This window comes from Capricornis sumatraensis, chromosome 3 (assembly GCF_032405125.1).
Source record: "Capricornis sumatraensis isolate serow.1 chromosome 3, serow.2, whole genome shotgun sequence".
NCBI classification, from domain to species: domain Eukaryota; kingdom Metazoa; phylum Chordata; class Mammalia; order Artiodactyla; family Bovidae; genus Capricornis; species Capricornis sumatraensis.
In genome coordinates, this window is record NC_091071.1 from 168,942,323 (window position 1) to 168,965,848 (window position 23,526).

The 23,526-nt window shown below is 51.1% G+C and overlaps 1 protein-coding gene across 1 annotated transcript in view; it reads right to left on the reverse strand.

Moving 5' to 3' along the window:
• The window catches only part of EPB41 (erythrocyte membrane protein band 4.1), a 186,927-nt gene extending 169,064 nt beyond the window's left edge, over positions 1-17,863 (reverse strand). The window contains exon 1 of the mRNA XM_068968957.1: positions 17,795-17,863. The gene's annotated coding sequence lies outside the window, so the exon portion shown is untranslated. The remainder of the gene's footprint in view (positions 1-17,794) is intronic.
• Positions 17,864-23,526: the final 5,663 nt, after the last annotated feature.

The window sequence follows — 23,526 nt, forward strand, 5'->3', positions numbered from 1 at the left end:
ACTGGAAGAAAGCTGGGGTAGGTGGGGGAACAGTTGGAGAATGAACCATTCCCAAATCTGGGACGTGGGTGGATTAGGGACACAGCTGGCCTGAAGCCCCAGTGATAGGGCTCATGGAAAGCATTTGTTGGTTGTGGGGGTAGCAAGAGATGAGGAGGGCTTTGAAAAGCTGGGCCCACCAAAGTGTTCTGAACAGTCACTACTGAATAAAAACCAACCCTGGTACCAAAAGTACATGAAGAGTAGAGCTTTCCATACAGCCCCTGGTAATAGAATTTAAGTCATTTTACAGCTTTTAAACACAAATGATAAACAAACTATAACAGGGCAGAAAAATTGCTATTTTTACAATGGTATGCCTTTCTAAGGGATTACTTTTAGTAGTACTTGCATTGTTCACAAAAAAATAGTGAAATAATTGTAATCAGCATAAAGCCATCAATCAGAAATAACTACCATCAATATTTTGGTGAGAGATTTCCCTTCTAGTACCTCTCCTATCATATACTTTTATATATATATATATTAAGTCACATGAAATTGCTGATTTTATGTTATTAGCAATTGCATATGGTTCAGCCTAATGCTTTTTTAAAATTTAGATCGCATTGTTTCAGAATCAACTTTTTTTTCTCCTAACAATATATTATGACACCCACAGTGCCCTCAAGTGGATGTACCGTAATTTAATTAAATTTAAATGTTAATCATTTAGGTTATTTCCCCTTTTTCTCTCTTTTTACTTTTTCTTTTTTCTCTTTTTTCTTTCCTCGTTTTTTTTCTTCTTTGTCTTTTTCTGTTTTCCCATTTTTCTCTCTTAATACTTGACAAATATCCTTTTTATATCTAAATTATACCCATGATTATTTTTTAGAATCCATTGACTGCAACATATGTGTATATATATTTTAATTACAGCATACAAGGCTGCCTGTGCTAGACTTTTTCAAGATAAAAGCAAAAGAAATCAGCAGATGCAATGAAAGACAATATCTTAAATGAATACTCTTTCATATTTGAAAACACAGAGCATGTTTTGACCTCTCTGATAAAATGCACTTTGCTTACAAAAACTGAGTTAAGCTCTGTTTTAGACAGTTCTCTGTGCATAGTAAAAGCAAAAAAAAAAAAAGAACAGTAAATATGATTAAAATACATATACTGGAGTTGGCAATTTATGCCCTTTCTTCTATGAAGACACTCCAAGAAATAAGGGGCAAAAGGGAAGGAAGTTGAAATTGTAAAAGAGATTCCAGTGGACAGTCACTGAGGTATTCTTTAGGCCTCCAGATTCACAAAATGTAGAACTAGATAGGCCCTCAGAGATCAGCAAGCCCAAGCTACATTTAAACAAGTTGGAAAAGGAGTCCAGAAACTGGAAGAGGCTTGCCTGAGGTCACACAGCACAGGGGTGGCAGAGTCCAAACCTGAACTCAAGTTTTCTGACCCCTACTACAGATTCTGTTCACTTCCTTCTTCTAAGTCCAGCTCATTTCTCTTCTGAAGTTGGAAGCCACAATAAATTGTACAGCCATAAAACCTAGGACTATCTGAGCCAGAAGGGAAATAACTTATTATTAAAAATAATGACCATTACATTTATTAGATATTTACTATGTGCCAGGTACATACTGAGTACTTTATATGCATTAATGCACTTAGCCTCATAGCACCCCTGCAAAGTGTTATTAGCCTCAATTATAGTCTAAGAAACTACAGTCTAGAAACATTAGATGATTTGCCCAATGTCACACAGCCTAAAACTAAATCTGTCTTCTACCACTGTCCTCTGCCACACACGGCTTTCATGTCACTCTCAAGAAAGCACTTGGAAATTAGATGAAGGAGCAACATCAACGTCTGTCCCAAAACCCCAGGGAATGGCTGCTGTGGCTGCTTCTGACTGGAGCCCTGGGACATTCAAGGAGGGACCTAAGGATCTGACCTCCCACAACCCTTCCAACCCCCTTCTCTTACCAGCTGGACTGAGCCTAATGGCCCTGATCCAGCCAAGCTTCCAGCTCACTCAAGCTTAACCCACTAATTCTCTCTCCCTCAGGCAGGGAAACCTCCAGGCCCAGAGGGCTTCCCAAGAAACATGGGGACAGGCTCAGTGCCACCAGCTAGCTGAGCCCTTTCTAAACCTGCTGAAGTCAGCCTACCCCAACCCTCTCTTGGGAGAGGGCAGAGGAGGAGCTATGACAAAGCAGGCAGGGACTGGGGGCCAGGCTTGACTTGCCCTAAGATCGTCCAAAGTTGCTGAAGCAGGACAGTTCCTGAACTGTCTGTCCTGCATTTAGCTAGTCTCTATTTCTAAGCCTTCCAGTGACTGAAGTTTCTCCATGGGGGGGAAAAAAGAGAGAAATCACTACAAATAAGCTCCAGCCTTAGCTCTGCAATAAGCTCACTGTGTGGCTCTGGGCAAGTCACTTACCCTCTCTCTTAGCTCAGGCTGCCTTAACAAAATGCCATAGACTGGGTGGCTTAAGCAATAGAAATTTATATTCTCACAGTTCTGGAGTCTGCAGTCCAAGATCAGGGTGCCACCCTGGTTAGATTCCAGTAAGAGCTCTCTTCCTGGTTTGTAGACAGCCACCTCTTCTCAGCCCCCCACATGGCAGAGAGAGGGGGAGCTTGCTGGTGTCTCTTCTCACAGGGACACTAATCTCATCATGAGGGCCCCTCCCCATGACCTCATCTAACCCTAATCGCCTCCCAAAGGCCCCATCTCCAAATACCATCACATTGGGATTAAGGCTTCAACGTGAATTTTGGACAGAACACAAATATTCATCCATTACACCCTCTCTGGGCTCCCATTTCCACACCAATCAAATGGAGGTGCCTATCCAGGATGTCACAGGGTAGCAAGAAGGATCAATTATGTAGTAGGTGCAAAGGGTTTTTCAGATGACAGGCCCACATCTGCACTGAGTATGAGTTATAGTGTTTATTTTTATTTTATTCTGCTGCCAACAAAGCAGGAAAAAAAACTCTCAATCCCAAGGCAAAAGCCTCCCTAGAACTGAGGACACACTGGTCCCCCTTTCTTCAGCCAGCAGACATTTATTGAGCACCTCCTGTGTGTGGGCACTGGGGACCATGGAATGAATGAGATGAGTCCAGCAGCCCCAAGAACAAACATCCTCCTCCTCATCCCTTATTCGGGTGACGGCAAGAAGAGGTAAAAGGATCGGGGGCTTTTGAGGTAGGCAGACCTGGGTTTAAATCAAGGCTCCAGCAGGGACTTCCCTGGTGGCCCAGTGGCTAGGACTCCACACTCCCAGTACAAGAGGCCAGGTTTGATCCCTGGTCAGGGAATTAAATCCCACATGCTGCAACTACATATCCCACATGCCACAACTAAGATCCGGTGCAGCCAAACTTAAATATATATATTTAATCCTTATAAAAAAAAACAAACAAACAATAGCTCTACCACTAAGATGCTACGTGAGTTCAGGCGAGTCACCACTTCTCTTCTTTATCTATAAAATGGGGATGATATGTGCCAACCATTGTACCAAGTACTTTTTATGCAACGTGTCACTGAACCTTTACAACAGCCCCTTGAGGAAGGTATGACTATAATGCCCATTTTACAGATAAGGAAATAAGAGTCTCAGAAGTGAAAAACTTCCCCAAAATCACCCAGGTAGTAAGGATCAGAATTAGGATTCAAACCCACATCTGCCTGGCTTTATTGCTGGTGCTCTTGCAGCTTACAGATTGTCTGCATTTCTGTAATGGTTATTACAATAATACCAGTGTACAGAGCACCCTCTGTGTGCCTAGAGCCTTTACCTGCATTCTCTTATTTAGTTCTCACAGCCCTACAGAGTGGGTACTATTTTAACCCCATTCTTTCGCTTTGGGAACCGAAGTCAGGGAGGTGAAGCAATTTGCCTAGTGTCACACAAGCTTCCCTGATAGCTCAGTTCATAAAGAACCCGCCTGCAATGCAGGAGACCCCAGTTTGATTCCTGGGTGGTTTGATTCCTCAGTTGGGGAGACCCCTGGAGAAGGGATACGCTACCCACTTCAGTATTCTTGGGCTTCCCTTGTGTCTCAGCTGGTAGAGAACCTGCCCACAATGTGGGAGACCTGGGTTTGATCCCTGGGTTGGGAAGATCCCCTGGAGAAGGGATAGGCTATCCACTCCAGTATTCTGGCCTGGAGAATTCCATGGACTCTATAGTCCATGGGGTCACAAAGAGTCGGACATGACTGAGCCACCTTCACTTTCACACAGCTAAGAAGGGGTATAGTGGGAAAGCCAAGTATGTCTGATTCTAGAACCCTATCCTTGCCTACTACTCTGTCCTGCCTCTCTTCCCCAGTGAAGCCACATAGGCGTCTTTATCTGTTTATCTCTGTCTGGATGAGAAAGCTGAAGCCCAGCAAAAGTTACCAAAAAGACTATGGGGACCCAACAACTCAGCAGCTAAGCAGGGACTTGAACCCAGGCTCCTGAGTCTTAAACACTGGGTTATTTCCTTCATCCATAATACCTGAATCCTGGGCATCAGAAAATGCCTCTGTGGGACTTCCCTGGTGGCCCAGTGGTTAGGAATCTACCTGCCAATGCAGGGGATATGGGTTTGATCTGTGGTCCAGGAAGATTCCACATACTTCAGGGCAACTAAGTCCGTGTGCCACAACTACTGAGCCCACATGCCCCGGAACCCGTGCTCTACAGCAAGAGAAGCCGCTGCAATGAGAAGCCCATGCACCGAAACCAGAGCATAGCCCCGGCTTGCCATAACTAGAGAAAGCCCATGTGTAGCAACAAAGACCCAGAGCAGTCAAAAAGAAATTTTGAAAAAAAATTTTTTAAATTTTTTTTTAATGAAAGAAAAAGCCCCTATGAGCTAGACCTTTGGAAACCACACCTAGCTCTTCCAGGGGCATGAGGATCCCTTCTAAACCAAGCCCGGCATGGAGAACCAAGGGTGTAAGGGAGAAGAAACTTTCCAGAACACTGCCTGGGAAAGTCAGCAATTAAACTGGTTATGCAGATGCCCTTAGCTTTGGGCATCTCTGCGTTGGTCTCTCTAAGCCATGGACCCATAGCTGGAAGTGGAGAGAGGAAGCAGCTCCAGGCCTGGGGCCCCACTGGCCAGCACAGCTGTCTGCTGTGATTTCTGCTGAGAAACAAAAAGCTCAATCCTCTGGGCCTAAGTGCTAATTACCAATAATGACATAATAACCATGTGGGCCCAACAGCCAAACAGTCCCAACTAGAAATTCTGCATAGCTCAGACTTAGGAACAAAAGATCTGGGCACTCCAACGGAAACTGATGCCCTGGCAGAAAATGTCAGAAGCTAAAGGGCTTCAGGGTTGACCAACCAAAGTATTATCTAGCAAGTGGAGAGAGTGATGACCACTCACACAATTATTTATTAATTTGTTGTGTTTGTGTGTATGTGTGCATGCTCAGATTAGTGCTAGAGAAGAAAGCTTCATTTATTCATTAATTCACTCCACAAGGACTTCCCTGGTGGGCTAGTGGTTGAGCGTCCACATTCCAGCGCAGGCGTTTGATCCCTGATCTGGGAAGAGTCCATATACCACAGACGAACTAAGCTCATGTGCCACAGCTACTGAGCCCGCGTTCTCGGCCCCGTGCTGCGCTACAAGAGAAGCCGTCACAAACAGAAACCTGTGCACCGCATCCAGCCCCTGCTTGCTGCAACTAGAGAAAGCCTGTGAACAGCAACAAGGACCTAACACAGTCAAAAATAACTTAATTAATTTTTAAAAATTCGCTCTACAAATATTTGTTGAGCACCTACTATGTACCACAGACTCTTCTAGGTACAAGCGATATGACATTGAACCAGACAGACAAATATCACCATCATCTCTGAACTTACATGCCAGTGAGGGGAGTCAAACAATAAGCAGATACTCCATGAAATATTGTAGGTTAAAGAATGGTAAGAGATGTGGAGAAAAATAAGCCGGGAGGGAGGAGAGGGAGTGTCACACTGTTGAACAGAGCTGTCTGGAAAGACCTTACTGAGCGGGTGACATTTAAACAAAAAAAATTAAGAAGATGAGAGAACAAGTTATGGAAGGATCTGGGGTAGGTGTTCCAGGTTGAAGGACCAGCAAGTGCAAAGGCCCTGGGGTTGGCAGTGTGGCTGGTAGATTCAAGGACTTGCCACCTGAGACAAAACTCCAAGTCGTTAACAGAAATAGGAAAGAAAAGGCATCAGCTAGACTGATCACCCACTGTATACCTGAGCTCTCTTACATCTTAGGACAGTTCTGGGGGTAAGGATAATGCTCACTTGTCTCGCTGCTTTATGGTTGAGGAAACAAGACCCAAAGAAGAGAGGTAATGATTCCACAGAGGCTTCCCAGGCGGTGCAGTGGTAAAGGGTGCAGCAGCCAGCACAGGAGACGCAAGAGATGTGGGTTCGATCCCTGGGTTGGGAAGATCCCCTGGAATAGGAAATGGCAACCCACTCCAGTATTCTTGCCTGGAAAATTCCATGGTCAGAGGAGCCTGGCCAGCTGCAGTCCACAGGGTCCCAAAGAGTCAGGCCCGACTGAGCACATAGGCACACAGTGAGCCCACGTCACACCGCTAGAACAGGCAGATCTGCTTGCCTCCGCTTTTCTCCAGCCTCCCCGCTCCTCTTCTCTGGGCCCTGTCTGTGCGAATCTAAATACGTCTGTGCTGAGTGAATGAACGGATGGGTGAATCCTGCACACTCTCAAGCCCTGCCTTCTTCATGAACTGCTCCCTAACTGGCCTTGGCTGATTTCTTCTTGCCTCTGCTAATCCCAGAATGACAATAACAGTAATTTCAGTGTGCCTGCTATGGAAGGAGAACTCTACCTGAATTATCTAATTTAGCCCTGAAGTACCAATGAAAAGCTGCTAATATTTTCCCCATTTTATAGGTGAGAAAACTGAGGGAGAACACCTTGCTAGGGGGCCCATGGCTGGTCAGTGGTGAAGCTGCGATCTAAATGGAGCTCTCTCTTGGCCCCCAAATCCCTCCTTTTAATCCTGTAGTGTTAGTAGAAACCTCTGACATCAATCCATCCCCTTCCTTTTATAAATCAGAAAAAAGGCTCCGAGAGGGCACAGGGCAGGGATACCACCCTCCAGCCCACAGTGTAGCAGTCCTTCCACTCCACCAGATTTGGGGCCTGGACCAGGTTTGCCCTTTGAGACCTATCTCACAGCCTCTGCGAAAGTCTTAGTGTTGCCTTAGCTTCCTGAGGACAGTGCCAGAAAGCTCAGAAGCCACCTCTGCCCCTGCGCCTTCAACTGTCCCCACAGTAAGAAAAACAGCCAAGGCCTGGGTGACGCAAGACCCTCCCGACTCTGCTTTTCCCAAGCACTTTCAGTGGCAATGGAGCAGAGGAGGCTGCAGAAGGGCAACTCTGTCCTCGTGTGACGCCTGGAAGAGAGGCCGTGCAGGCGTGGTGCCAGGAGGGCAGAGACGGGCCAGGGGCAGAGGCCAAAATCAGGCCAAGGGTGAGGCTAGAGTGTTCCAGCCAACCAGGAAGGCGGAAGTCAGGGGTGGTGGTGGGGGATGCTGAGCCTCTGACTTTGAAACCAGTCTACTGGATGTCATCTGTTCAACAAGAAACTATCGAATACTCCAAGCCCCTAGACTGAGATGTTCTCAGAGGCAGCAGTTATCACAGTTGCTATAACAGCTATCACAGTAGCAATCACAGTTGCTCCCTACCACTGGGAATTCCCAGGTGGCTCAGTGGCAAAGAATCCACCTGCCGATGCAGGGGATGCGGGTTCAATCCCTGGGTGGGGAAGATCCCCTGGAGAAGGAAATGGCAACCCACTCCAGTATTCTTGCCTAGGAAATCCCATGGACAGAGGAGCCTCGGGGACTACAGTCCACGGGGTCGCAAGAGTCAGACATGACTAAGCAACTGAGCGCGCGCACACACCACACACACACACACACACACACACACATACAATGTTCCCGTATTACTGAGCAACTAAACAACAACCTACCATTGAGCCCTCACTGTGCTGAGCCCCAGACTAAGTGCTCTATTCACCTTACTGCCAATCCTCACAGTAAAGTCACCCATTCCACAGCAGAGGAAAGCGAGGCTCAGGGAGGTGCCATGATAGCCAGCATCACAAGCATTCACAGGACCGTGCAAAACGTGTCCGGAGACCTACGTTCCTGCTCTGTGACCTTGTGCCATCAGCCGCCTACTCTGATCTGAATTTCCCACATCTGCACCAAAAGAGACTTGGTCACCAGCCTTGCTGTAAAATCCAAGAGGCTCAGGGACCCAGTGCCACCCACAGATACAGGGCGTGACATCTGCTCCTCTCCAATCACCCAGAAAAACAAGGGCCTGATTATCAGCTTGCAGGGGAAAAAAATTAAGCTACATATTTTCAAAATTTTTGTCCCTTTTTCAGGGCTGCCGCTGGTTTTGGCCTCTAGTCTGGGAGGGGCTTCCTGGGTGGGGAGCTGGGGAGAGTCCAAGCCTTAAGACCACATGTCCTTGAGCCTGAGGCCAAGGGGGGCAAGGGACAGGAGGGAACAAGCTTGGCAGTGGGCCAGGACCCCTCTGGAGATATGGAGCTGTTTCTTAATCCTTTCCTTCCTTTGTTGGCCAGCGCTGGCTGCCAGGAGAGGGAGGGGAAGCAGTGGGTGGGACCAGGGAGACCAAGAAGTCCAAATCATGATGATTTCAGTAGAGCTGCCTTTGACGGGTGCCTATGACATTCAGACACCATACAAGGCCATTTGTGGGGCTTACCTCATTGAAGTCTCCACCCTTCCCTGTGAGGAAGGCCACTGTCCCCATTTCACTGAGGTGGAAACTGAGGTTCAGGGAGGGCAAAACGACCGAGGGCCACATAACCCATAAGTGGCAGAGCCAGCAGGGACCCCAGTTTGTTGACTCCTGAGAGAGACAGCCGCTGGGTGTGACTAGAGTTGGGGTGAGAGGAACAAAGAGGGAAGCGGGAGGGTGGGTGGGGAGAGCAGCACGGAGGAAAGGGCCCTGGCAGTCTCATTGGGGGCAGGGGGCAGCAGTTACGAAGGCGCAAGAAGAAAAGGGTACCAAGTGTGGGATCTGGGCCTGCCTTCCTGTCCAGCCTCATCGCAGCACCGATCTCTCCCTTCCTGCTTCGGCCATACCAAGCTAGGTACTTAGGACCTGAGCACGTGGGGTAGGTTCGACCCTTCACACATGCTGTTCCCTATGCCTAGGAGTCTGTTCCCTCCACTGCCTACCTAGAGAGCTCTTATCCTTCAAATCCCAGCTGAGCTATCTCCCCGTGATGCCCAGTGTTAACCACCTGCTGGTCTGGGCTCAGTCACTTCAAGCTTCCTAAAGGGGAGGAACATCCTCTCTGCGTCATCTTTGTGCCCCCCCCCAGAACCTGGTACACAGTCTATGCTCGATAGAGGTTTGTTGTCTTTGCTTGTATTTTCTCACTGAAACGTTGAGGCAAGCAAAACAGGTTTTCTTTTCTTAAAAAGTTTATTACTTTTCACTTTTTTTCCCCTTTTGGCCTCACCTCACATATGGAACTTCCCCAACCAACTGACCGGGGATCAAACCATGCCCTCTGCAGTGGAAGCACAGACTCTTAACTGCTGGACCACCAGGGAGGCCCCCAAAACAGATTTTCTCATCCACACTTCCAAGGCGAGGACAACAGGGCAAGAGAGGGGGTGATTTCCAGGGGCCACACAGACATCAGTGGCATTGGCAGGGCTAGACTCAAGGCTTGTCTGCATCTCACAGCCCCACCTGGCCTCCACCCCCAAAGAGCTCTCACCCCTGCCAAAGTCACCACGAGGGACTCCCTAAGGCTGGAGGAGGGGCATGGGCCCTGGGGGAACTGAGGCAGAAGGTGCAAGGAGCAGACAAGGGGCTCTTACCCCCTGACCCAGCTGCGTCCCTCAGCAGAGACTCCAGCAGGTCCCATCACCCCCAGACCTAAGACATCACTCTCACCTCTGTCCCCTCCTGCCTGCCCACAGGGGTCCCTTGACACGCCCTGCAGGCTCTGGCTCTGCTTCCTGGACAGAGCTCACAACCACCCATGGTGCGTGTTCCCCCCTCCCCTGCTCAGTCCTAGGCCCCATATCTCAGCACTGCTCACCTGCAGAGTTGCCCTGCCCCTTCCCTCCTGTCTGTGTCCGCACCAAGTGATCCAAGTGCAATACAAGCCTGACCACCCCCTTCCCCAGCTTCATGTCCAATGGCCCCCATGGCCTCCACGTCAAGTCCCCTAACTCCCCTGAACCTGTCTCGCCAGCCGTGTTCCCCCAAGTGCAGGTCACGGTTCTGTACGTGGCCAAGCAATTCCTTCCACTAGGATGGCTCTTTCTCCTTGTCTTTGCCTGAAGAGACAGTCGCAGGCCACACTTTGCATCCATCAGAGGTGGAGCTGGTAGTTCCCGTGTCCTCCTCCCCAGCCAGACTCCGAGATCCGCGGGGCAGAGATTACACAGTCTCATCTCTGTGCCCCATGCCCAGCATGGGGCTGGGCACAGAGTGGGTGTAAGTGAAAGCAGACAGATAGGAAAGGGAGGGACATTCTTACTTCTAAGAGGCCTCCTTCCTTCCCACTTGTGGGCCCCTTTCAGAACCTGTTAGATTGGTGACTACCCACCCATCCCCAGCGGGTTCCTCCCAGGCCTGGTCTCCACTGTCTCAAGAGGGATGTTTTTGTAATCCCAAAATAATACTCGTAATTATAGTAACAATAATTGCTATCACTGAGTACTCACCGTGTGCCTTACGTGCATTATTTAATCCTCGTAAGAATTCTTAAGAGGTAGGCAGGTTCTTTCTTTATTCCCATTTTACAGATAAGGACAGTATGATTCTAAAAGGTTAAATGTCTTGCCCAAGGTCACACAACTAGAAAGCATCAGATCTAGGATTCAAAGCCAAGTCTATCTGACTCTCAACTACCACGCCATCAGGCCTTTGGCTTTCTGTTCTCTCCTTTCAATACTTTTGGAGCACCAGAGTGGGCGGGGTGCCATGCGTGTGTGTGTGTGTGTGTGTGTGTGTATGTGCAGCAAAAAGTCCAGCAGCCCCCACCAACCCTGAGCTGGGTGATGCAGACAGACAGAAAGGACTCAGACCCAGCCTCTGCCTTTGTGGGGCAGGTGAGTCTCACATGAAGAACTGTGGCCGTGGGGTGAGCAGCCTTGGGTCTGAGCCCCAACTCCACCCCCAAATAACTGTGACTCTGTAACTCACTTGATTTACTCAGCACCAATTACATCATCCATAAAGTAGGAGCCATAATGCCTACCTCATAGGGTCACTGGGAGGACGAGATGAAATAATGTGTCTAGAATAACATAAAACCAGCCCAGCATATAAAAAACCCAATAACCGGCAACAGCACATATGAGGACTCAAATCTGTACTACCCCCAGGCCAAGGTAGGATGCAGTCCTCCAGGCTCCCTCACTGCAGCCTCCTCAGCCAGGGCCAAAGACTAACAATGAGAATAGTCCCTGCTCCACCCATTTGCTCATTGAATAATCCTTTGAGGGAAGTATGTTTTACTCACCCTGTTTTAACAGGTGAGGTAACCGAGGCCCAGAGATGGTGGGTTATTGAATCAAGTCACACAACAACAAAAAAATGGCAGAGCTGAGTCCTCCGCTCAGCCACTCCCACACTGGGCAGAAGCCAGCCCTTATCCCTGGACCCTGGCCAGCCTGCTGGGGAGGCTGGGGCTCCGGACTCCTAGATTCTAGTTCCTCCTGGGTGGGAAGTTTAAAGTAGGAGAAAAGAGCCAAAAAGAGGAACGCTTTACTTTGTCCCCTCCCAGAATGAGCCCAGGGCGGGGAGGAAACCAACAGTTACCAAGCAGGGCCCTGTGCCCAGCACTTCTCACTAGCTCCTCCCACTGCCCACGTGGGGCAGGTGTTAGGATATGCATGTCTCTGATGAGGTCTCCAGGACTCAGAGAGGGTTGTGTCTTCTCTGAGGTCACACAGCTAGGAAACTGGCAGTCTTGGGAGGCAGAGTCCCTCCTCATCCCTCCCGCCTTCAGCCCTAGATCTCCCCAGCAAGCAGCTCCACCCTTCTGATGAAATCCAGAAAGTCCACCATTCATTCCCCAGACCTAAGCAGAGGCCCTGAGTCTAGCTGCCTATAGGCCACTCGCTCTGCTCCCTGATGCCTGCTTGGTACTTGACCCCACACTCAGTTCAGAGGACTCAGGGCTCACAGAGACCTGACCCCAAGGAATTCACCATCTTGGGAGCAAAGCGAGGACTCGCGTTCACTGAGCCCCTATAATGCTGGGCACTTCACATGTGTTAGCCTTTTAATCCAATACAAAGCACACTGATGGGTGCACCGTGACTCTGAATTTATATGTGCTTTCATTCAGAAATATTCACTGCACATCTACTACATCTACTACTACTACTATCCTCAGTGCTGGGGGACAGCAGTGAGCAGGAGAACAAACATCCCGGCCGCTTGTGGGGTTCACACGAATAAAACAACAAACATGCTTGTATCAGGCAGGTGTTAATATTCCCACCTCACAGAGGCAAAACCGAGACGCAAAGAGCCGCCTAGCTTGCACACGGCAGAGTAAGGATTCTAGTCCAGGCCAGTCTGCCCCGGAGACCTTTGCATTGTGTCACGTGACCCAAAAATCACCACATCAGCATGCCAGGCATCCCGTGAGAAGTCAGCTGGTTGCGACAGGATCCTAACTTCAGAGTTAGGACCCTCCCTCGTCTCTTCCTCCCCCTCCCCAGGCTTCCCTTTATACCTCCCAGTGGCCGTTCCTTAGCAGAACCAGTACTCACCCAGATCGGGATCCCGCAGCCGTCAGGGAGAAGCCGAGGAGCCATCGCCATGGTGACACATGGAAGGAAAAGACAGCAGTGAGACACAGCACAGCCAGCAAACACGTCTTCGGGGTCCCTCTTCGGCCTGAGCGTGGGCCCAGGGGAACCCTGCCCTCCCTCTGACTCGGGCTCTTTGGGACAGATACTCCCTTAGTCAGCAATCTGATAATCTACCCTGAGCTCATGAGGTCTCCCAGGGCCCAGCCCACTGGAAGCAGCAGGATCCCTGTGCACAAACATTAGCTGAGCACCTACTGTGTGCCAGGTGTCAGTCCTTGCCCTCATGGAACCTACAGTCAATGAGGAGGCAATCTTACAATAACTGAATTGCAACTGTGATGAACACTTCAAGGAGGAGACTTGAGAACTTGGCTCCATACCCTGGCTCTACAACATACTAGCTTTGTGATACCAGGCCTATTTCTTCATTTCTCTGCACCTCAGTTATTCTTCTGTAAAATGGGGAAGGTATTAGTACCCACCTCCAGGGTTGTTGTGAAGACTGAGTTAATAGATGTAAAACGTTTTGAAGAATGCTTGGCACACAGTAACAGAGTAAACTCTTCAGAAATGTTAGCTACTGTTACCATAGGGAGCTGTAGGCATGGGTTTCAGAGACCTCTAGTGTGGGTCAGGCCACCATTGACCTGAGAAGGTAGAGATGAAAGGAGATGAGAAGTGAAACTCTGAGCCCAGTGCCTGGTGTCTGGTAACTAATTACTCAATAAATAGTGGTGACATTTATTGGTGACATAAATAGGACTGTTCTCCAGTGCAACCTCAGGATAGAGCATCTCGGCAGAGTTGCTGTCAGAAACGCTCCCTCCCCACAAACATACACCTAGAACTGCAGCTTTGAACTGAAAAATAACCAGCCCCCACCTTCTCACCTGATTCCACAAACATCTCTTCTCCTTTGACCTTTCCAGTAACCAAGGAAGTGGACAAAGACAGAATTATTACTATCCCCATTTTATAGATGAAGACAGTGAGGTGATGGGACTCTTCTCTGTGTGTTCTTGGGCCCTCATTTCACATCTCCAAACCGAGTTAAGTGGTTGAGCCAAGATTCTAGCTGGCACCTGCCTGGATTTTGCTCTCCCTTCCATTTTTCCCTTCAGTCTCTGCAATACTATGTGTCCAGTCCTAGACAAGCCTTTGAACATCTCTAGCTTCAGTCCCTTCATCTGAAATCTCTAATCATAATTAGAACTGCAGCCTCCTGAGCACTTACTGTGTATGGCACTTTGTGCCAAGCCTTTCAAATGTCAAACAGCCAGCCCAGGATCCAAGCTTTCCCTCCACAGGCTCAGTCACTGCTACCTGACCCCTCCTCTAACCCTTGACCCTATCGCCAAATTCAGCCACTCACTCACAGGCCAAGGAATGTCTGCACTCAACGACTCCAAACCCACGCTTTACTGATGGAGAAACTGAGGTCCAAATTGGCCACATACCCCAGGGTGCCTTTCATGCCCAGCTCTTGCACTGAGCATAGTCAGGTGGGGCTGGCCCTTTGGAGAAGCTCCCTGTGAGGCCCTGACCCACAAGTTGCTCCTCCTGTTCCTTACCCCACCCCTGCTCACTGGGCCCAGAGCATATGCACACAGCCCGTCCCCCACCTCCCTAGCCTGAACATCGCAGAGCTTGCTTTGAGCTCACCCAGCAGGGGTCAGGCAGGTTCTGCAAGTAAGGGTTAAGTAATGCGGGTGCCTCAGTACCTATTGGGTGGAGTCACCCTCTTGTAGCTGAACCTGAGCTTTGGAGTCAGACAGACCTGGCTTAGAATCCCCAATCACTTCCTAGTTATGTGACTCTGCTCAAGTCAGTTCACCTCCCTGAATAGGGATAATACCTAGTCCCTCAGGAGGATGTTGGGATTATGAGAAATACGTAATGTTGCATATGAAAGGCTTGGCACAACGCACCCTGCACAAGTGCTTAAGAGGCTACAGTTCTATGATTCGAGAACATAGGCCAAGAACAGGACTTGAGTGCCCGTTACACTCAACTTTGCCCTTTATCCCCATTCTCTCCCCTCCCCTCACGTGGGGTGAGGATTGTCCCAAACTAGGTCCTGGGGGCTGCAGTAATGAGTGCTGGAAGATCTTAAAGACTCTCTGTTCCTTCCCAGAAAGAGAAAACTGAGACCCTGGAGAGAAAAGCGACTCCTGCCCCATTAACCAACATCAGAATCTTAGGCCCTGGAGAAACTCCGAGTGACCCATGCCCCAGGGGACTGTCATAAAGGTCTACTCTGCAAACCCCCAACAAATCTCAGGCCACCATGGCCTCCACGGTGAGCCTTTCATGGGTATCCTATTCAGCCCTGGTGGCTCAGACAGTAAAGAATCCGCCTGCAATGCAGGAGACCTGGGTTCGATCCCTGGCTTGGGAAGATCCCCTGTTGGAGGACATGACAACCCACTCCAATATTCTTGCCTGGAGAATCCCAATGAGGATTCTGGTGGGCTATTGACCATGGGGTTGCAAAGAGTCAGATACGACTGAGTGACTAAGCACAGCACAGCACATTCAGCCCTTTGGCTAGCAGAGCCATACATGTCACACAGGAGGTGCTCTGGGAAGGCTTGGGGAATAACCACATGAAATTCCTCTCTGGTTCCACAGCTCTGCTCAGGCTCCTCCTCCAGGGGGTCTCTCTTTGCATCTCCCTTCCTTGCTCCCACTCTGGCCAGCCTCTGTCTCAGATCCTATCAGCAGCACCCAACTCCAGCCAGCAGCGCTCTGGGCCTCCAGAGGCCTCTACAGTGTCAGCATCTTCCCAGCCAGGCTGGGATGTTCCTGTCCGGCACAGCCACCCAGGCTCCCGGCCAGTGTCCATTTTGCAAACAGGGTGCTGGCTTTGCCCTGCCACGGCCCCATTCCCACTGGCCTAAGGACTGGGGCAGCTGGGAGCTTCTGTTGGTACCTGGGGCCTTCAGGAGGGAGACTAGCCTGGTCTAGGCAGTTCAGGGATGGGCTGATCAGAAAATAGATGGGTGTCACCCACACAAGACACTCCACCCGTATCCCACATTGCCAGGGACCTGGCAGGTCCTGCCTGACTCTTCTGTATACACAGAGGAAACCTCAGGGCTTCCTCACCCCATTCCCTTCTTAATGCACCCCTGCTGGCCTGTTCCCAGACCAGCTACCATTCCGGTCACTGCACACTCAGTGCTCATTTGATTCTGCTAATGCCTGTAAGATCTGGATTATTGATAAAGGAGGAACCTGGGGCTCAGAGAGGTGAAATGACTCATGCAAGGTCACATAGCAAGGAAATGGCAGGGCCAGGCTTCAAACCCAGCTCTGCTGCACGAAAAGCCTATAGGATCGCCGAAGTCCCTTTCTGTCCCTCCTCTCCGTGCTCCCTACAGCTTCGGAATGCCCTTCTTCCCCTAACTCCCACCTCCTCTGCCAAGTTTCTCCTCCCCACCCCTGGTCAGAATGAACAACTCCCACCTCACCGGTCCTCTTAACACCTTGTTTACATACACTGGACAGCTGCAGTGCAGGAGTTATTTCTGAGGCGTCTGTTTCTCTGACACTCAGAAGGACCCTGAAGGCAGAGAGTGACCCCACTAAGTGCCCCTTAGACCTGAGAGTCTGTCATTTATACCTCCACCCTCCCTCACGCCCCCTCCATGAAAAGTCTTCTGGTGGCCTCCTGTTGATCCCCTCCCCACCCCCAGCCTTCTGCCAAGGCCAGTCCCCAGCTTGTAACTGGGGTGAAGGTGGGAGCATGCAGAAAGTAGCCTCTGGGGCTCTGCTGCCAGTGCTCTGGGCGCCCCGGGGCCCCACCCTCATCCTTCAGTAGCTGAGCAGTTCTTCCAGGGACTTCCAGCTGCCCGAAGCCCCAACCCAGGTCAGGCTCTCCCCAAACATCCTCCTGGAGAAAGGGCTCAGAAGCAAAGGGGGGGGTGGGGAGCTGCCTTCAGTTCTAATCTGGGAATTTAAGGGGTCACATTCAGTCACTCCTCTCCCAGAAGAATCTGTGGGCCTCCGGAGTAACCTCCCCTAATCCTACCAGGTAGTCCTCCCCGCCCTCCTTCTGGGGCAAGCTTGGGCTGAGGTTGGTCTGGACACGTCCTGGCCTCCAATTTGCTGGGGAAGAAGTCCTATCCCAACCCACAGAGGTGGGGTCTGCTAGAAAGTGTAGATGAGGGCAGGACAGGGAGAGGCCACACACAGAGGAGAGGAGAGACACAGGGAACCGGGAGATGAGATCTAGCCGGAACCAGAGCACGACAGGGAGACCCGGCCGACCGGAGGCAGAGAGAAGTCCCCTAAACCCAGCCTGGAAAGGGAGCGTGTGCGGCCGGGGCGGCGGCAGCAGAGCCACCCTAGCCGGCAGAGCCGGCGCCCCAGCTCGCGGGTCCCTCAGTCCGGAAACTCAAAGTCAGTTACGTAAGGGCCGGAGCGGGGCGCGGGGGCCGGGACCGGGCTGCCCGCTCCCGGCGCGCGCCGCCCTCCCACCCGCTCCAGCCGCGCTGCAGCCCGCCCGGCAGGAGCACGCAGAGCCCACAGGGCGGGGTTGAGGGGGTGGTAGTGGGGGAAGCCTGGGCTGCAGCCCTCCACAGAGACCCGCCCGCCCGCGCCTCACCCCGGACCCCCGCCCCAGACAGGCCCGGAACCGGCTGGGACCGCGCGCCAAGCGCCCAGCTCCGGACGCGAGCTCTCGGACCCCTTTCCTGCCTCCCCTGCCCCTCCCCGCACCCTGAACTTCGGGAATCCCAGACCTCCCCCCACTGGACCCCCAGTTCGAAACTGGGGACCCGGGACCTCTATAGCGCCCCCGGCCCTGAGAACCAGACCGTTCCCCGCTCCCCGCGGGACGCCCCGGCCCTTGGGGAGTGCGTCCGTCTGTCTCTCACCCCGTCCCTCCCGGGACCCGGGCTCGTCCCTCAGGAGGTCCAGGCTCACCTGGGCTGAACAGGGCGGGGACCTGGCCGGGCCGGGCCGGGCCGCGTTCTCGCCCTCCGCCGCTCTCGCCCTTTAAGAGGTTCCTGCCACTTTGCCCCTTCGGGGGCCTCCACCTGCACTGACAGGGCAACTCTGGCGTGAGGCCCCGCCCCCGACCCGGGGTGCCTTAGGATTGGTGCTGGCAACTGCCAGTCAGCAGAGCGGCGGGGAGGAGGGGGGAGGAACTGGGCGGGGCAGAGAGAGCGCCGCAACCGGGAAGGGGCAAGGGCTGCAGGTGCGGCCTGACGGGACGCCCAGCGCTGGCCAGTAGGGTTGCTGACCCGCTGGGTCTGCGGAGGTTCGAACTGGGAGCGCCTGAATTGGCTGGTGCGGTGTCTAACGTCGTATGGCAAAAGTATGATGCAATTTGCCACGTGGTGCTACCCCCTAAGTCTGGAAGGGAGACACGGACTTGGTCACAGGGGACTAGGGAAGTAATCCTGAAGAGGACCCCTGGATGCCCTGTGCCGTCTGTGTCAGAGTCACTACTCTGAAGCTGAGTTTCCTCAACTATAAATCTTGAAGAATATTTTCCTGAGAATTAGCAATATATGTTAAGTACCAAGCTCCGGGCTGGCGCATGGTGGGTGGTCTTCAGTAAATGTGGACTCTGGTCCCCTTTATTCGCATCTTCCCACTAAGAGACTTTCCCTTCCTTATTGTCTGTCCTATCAGCGCTGGAAGGGGCTTACATAGTCACTGGTCCAAATCCCCTCCCCTCTGTACCGCATTTCAGAGCTGTGCACACAGACTTCCAGGTGGTTCCGTGGTAAAAGCATCCACTTGCCAATGCAGGAGATACGGGTTCAATCCCTGGGACGGGAAGATACCCTGGGAGAAGGAAACAGCAACCCACTCCAGTATTCTTATTGGGAAATCCCATGGACAGAGGAGCCTGGTGGAGTACAGTCCATACGCACACACTTTCAGTGATGGGAAGCTCATCACTTCCCAGTCAGGCCTCCTTCACTTTAAACCCGTCCGGAGACTTCAAAAGCTCTGCCTATTAAGGCCAACTCTGCCCTTTAGGAGTCCTGCCCACAAAGAACAAACCTAATCCCTCTTCTGAGCTGAGGAATTGCAGAATCACAAAATCATAGGCTACTTCATGTTGGAGACCCATGAATCCCTTTTGGGGGCAAATCGGACATACAGAAGCTCACTGCCAAGTGACTTCCTGTGACTTCAGTGGTCTTTCTATTAGATGGACTCGGGAATCAGATTGCCGAGAGTCAGAACCTGCTACTACTTACAAGCTGTGGGCCGTTAAGTGAAATAACCCATGTAAAGTACTAATAAGAACAGTGCCAGTCTCAGGGTAAGCATTCCAGAAGTGCCAGCCTTTATTATAGAAATTCATGTTTTGCCCTCCAAATTCACCGAAGCCCCCTTTGGGTCAAGTCTTAGTCTTTAGTTTTCAGGGCCCAGGTCCCTGCCTTCAAGAAGCTCACAGTCTAGCAGAGGAAGGTCTGAGCTTCTACATCTTCTGATAAAAGTGCACCGTCTCCAATGCACCACAGGAGCTATAGTTTCTTTAACCAGAAATCTGGACCCTTGAGACCCTTTCAGTCCCTCCCACAGTGGACCCCATAGGGAAAGCTGACACGCATCCAGGTTCCCAAGCCTACTGACAACCTTTCACTTGTCCACATTCTCACCTGCCCACCAGGTGTATGGCTCAGCCCAGTGGTTAAGAGTTTGGGATCTGCAGATGATTGACTCTAGGCTCTTCCACTTAGCTGCTCCGTACCTCTGGGCAAATCCCTTTCCCTCTGGATTAATAATAGCCCCCAAATTCACATAGAGCTGTTGGGAAAATTAAATGAGCATGTGAAAATACATATGTAAATACCCGGTAATGGTTCCAGTGTTATTTTTTTTAATTGCTCCCACGTGTATTCGCGCACCTTGGAGAGAGCAGGCTGTGAATGCCTTGATTTAGCCTCGGCAAAAGGGGTTTCCTTCCCCTTTTCTGACTCTTCTCCTCTATCGAAAGGGCGGGGCGCGGAGAATCCCGCAGCGGCCCAGACGCGGCTATTCTAAGGAACTGCCGCAGGCCCCACCCCCTCCTGATGGGGGCGAGCACTCGGCTCCTCCTCTCTTAGGCTGGAGCTGCCTGTGGGTGACTCAGCAGCGCGGGCGCCTGCCCCGGCCTGATAAGTGTGCGTGCCTGGGAATGTGTGTGTGTGTGGTGGGGGTGGCCAGGGAGGGCTCTGTATTTCTGAGTTTGTGCGTGGGATGTCCACGTGGGAGTGTGCTTGTGATCTTGACCTGGTGTGTGTCTCTCATCTCTGTGTATCACGGAGCAGGGCAGATGCATTTATGGGTGTGACAGTGTGCCCTTGATGGTGAGTTTGCACAGAGGGTGTGCCTCTGTTTGTGTCTCTCTGTGTTGTCATATAAATTGGTGCCTCCCCCACCTCCCGCCAGGCCCTGGGGCCTGGAGCCCTGCCCAGGACCCTCTCTCAGGACACAGCCTGGGTTTCTTGTTGAAGTGACATGGGCACTTGTATGGGTGAAAGTCACTGGGTTGGGGGGGAGGGGGCGGTGGGATGGGTGGATGCTGTCCCTGCGTGGACTTCAAGCCCCCTGCCCCCCTACCTCTGCCAGTGAAGTCTCCACCTCCCTCCCCAGACTTGGTGTTATTTGCCTCCTGAGATGCTCCCTCTGGGGGAGTCCTCCAGAGGAGGTGATCACTGTTAGTTTACCTGTGTTCTTTCATTTGATTCCTTTGAATCCTTATAGCCAAAAGTGTTCTAAAGAGGGTCTGAGAGCAGAAGACAGCCAAAGTCACACAGCTTCTAAGGGTTATAAGCAGGCAACAGATCTCTGCCCCTCCCCGGGCTGAGCACCAAATTTGCCTGGGGGGGACTGATAAGCTTGGGGGGCAGGGAAGGAACCTGTTTGTGTCTCCCCCTCCTTCTCTGAGTTGCCTGGGCCTCCAGCCAGCTCCTTATCCTGCCAGAGCCTGGGCTCTGCCATCAGCCTCCACTGGGTGATTGGGTCTTGAGTTGGGTGATAAAGAGGCCAAGGGATGGGGCAGGGGCTTAGAGGGTAGAGGGTGGGAGGCAGGGCCAATATGCGAGCATCTGTCCTGTCAACAAAACTTAATTGAGCTCTTTATTCAAAACTGAACAATGCCCAGTCTAAGTGGGGAAGGGTGTCACAAGACTAAGCCACAAGGAACAGTGGAGATAGCATGGGAAGCTCAGGCAGGAGGCAGGGGCTGGAATCTGTTGCAGGTTTGAATCCTGATCTCACCATTCTCAGGGGTGGGCGTAGGACCCAGCCAGTCATATTTCTCTCCTAGCCTGACTGTCTCCTCACCAGTCAAATGAGGTCATGGCGCTCATCCTGTCATCCTTTCTTGACTCCGGGACATGAAGACTCTAAGATGATTAGATGGAAAGCCATTTGTAAATTGAAAGTTGCTCTGCATACATAATGGACATTCATTCCTGTTGAGATTCATGGCCTCCTGTGATGAAGACCCTAAAGCAGCTGTGTACCCAGAGCCCAGGGAAGGGAAAGGGATTCCATCTGCAGGATTAGGGAAGACGGCCCAGAGAAGTGACCTTCCAGCTAGACTTTTAAGGATGACTTTACTGCATGGAAATGGAAGAGGGCCTTCCAGAGGAGGACAGCCTGCACAAAGGCCTGGAAGTAGAATAGTGAAGGTGTGCTCTGGGGACAGAAAATGGTCCAGTATATGTGCAGCACAGAGTGCATCGTGTGACCGGATAGTGGAAGGCCTTGAATGCCAGGTTAAGAGTGGGTCAGGTGGTGGGGGAGAAGAGATACTGACATTTGGGTCAGCCAGGGAGTCTTGGAGGTAGAGGCAGCCATGTGCTGGCTGGGCTGTGGCAGTCACTTGGGGGCACCTGAAGTGGAGAGAGAGAAAATTGATGAGCAGTGGTTCAGGGACCCCCTTCCTAAGGAGGATCCAACTGAACCCCACAGCCGATCCCCAGGATAACATTAAGGTGGGCAAAAAGCTGCAGAGCCCCCTCCAAGAGAGAGATGGGGGTTGGCAGGGATGGAGAAAAAGCCAAGTCAGATGCCCCAGTCTGGGGAAAGATGCATGCAGGGGCAGAGAGGGTGCCCACCAATAAACACGGAAGGTCTCTGAAGGCCCCCACGGCCCCCAGAGGGCCTCTGCTTTGCTAAGGTGTGGGGAGGGGGCCAATCCCACCAGGAGAACCCCTTCCCCAGGAAGGTGCCATCTCCAGAAGCCCCTTTTCAAACAGCAGTGGTTGCCAGCGATTGGTTTATTGTATATCTGCCAGGTATGTCACTAACCCATTCCCATGAGTTCCCCCTATTTTATGGCTGAGGATGGGAGAGGTGAAATGATCTACTTGCAATCACACAACTAGTCAATGACAAGGCCAGGACTTGAAAGCAGCACTTCCTGTTTCCTGAGAGGGAAGGAAAGAGCTGATGGGGTATTTGTGGGGAAAGCTAAGATTTGGCTAGTTGGGGCCAGGAAGCTGGGAGGAGCGAGGAGGAAAGATGGTGTCTGCTGCCACCTTGTGGTCCATAGAGCTGCTGCAGTGGAAGTGTGGAGCCCGGCCACCCAGGCTGCCAGAGGGTGCTCAGCCTGGGATTGAGGCTGCTTTGGGTGCCTGAGGGTCAGCTCCAAGGCAGGGGTTGTCATGAGAGGGTGGGCATTCAAGTGAGAGTCTCCCAGATTGCAAGCCCAACTCACTGTGACGTGTGAGGCCCTTGACACGTCTCTTACCCTCATTCCTCAGTTTCTCTCACCGCCTTTGAGAGGATGAAAAGGGATCGTCTTTACTCCTGTGAAGACCCGCACAGCCTTTTCTCATCTTTGAAGTTGGAAAAACTCAGGACCTAGTGGGCAGGTCCAGGATTGTGGGGCTTCTTTGGGGGCTTCTCTGGGGGGGGGTCTCTTTTTTTTTTAAGTGAATGTAAAGAATAAATAAACAATGCAAAGGGATAGAGGAAAACAACAGAATGGGAAAGACTAGAGATCTCTTCAAGAAAATTGGAGATATCAAGGAAATATTTCATGCAAGGATGGACACGATAAAGGAGAGAAACGGTAGCGACCTAACAGAAGCAGAAGAGATTAAGAAGAGGTGGCAAGGATACACAGAGGAACTACATGAAAAAACTCTTAATGACCCAGATAACCACGATGGTGTGATCATTCACCTAGAGCCAGACACCCTGAATTGTGAAGTCAAGTTGGCTTTAGGAAGTATTACTAGGAACAAAGCTAGTGGAGGTGACAGAATTCCAGCTGAACTATTTAAAATCCTAAAAGATGATGCTGTTAAAGTACTATACTCAATATGCCAGCAAATTTGGAAAACTCAGCAGTGGCCACAGGACTGGAAAAGGTCAGTTTTCATTCCAATCCCAAAGAAAGGCAATTAAACTATGGTACAACTGCACTCATTTAACATACTAGCAAGGTAATGCTCAAAATACTTTAAGCTAGGCTTCAGCAGTATGTGAACTGAGAAATTCCAGATTCATAAGCTGGATTTCAAAGAGGCAAAGGAAGCAGAGATCAAACTGCTAACATTAGTTGGATCATGGAGAAAGCAGAGGAGTTCCAGAAAGTCATCAACTTCTGCTTCATTGACCACACTAAAGCCTTTGACTGTATGGATCACAAAAAAGAGATGGGAATACCAGACCCCCTTACCTGTCTCCTGAGAAAC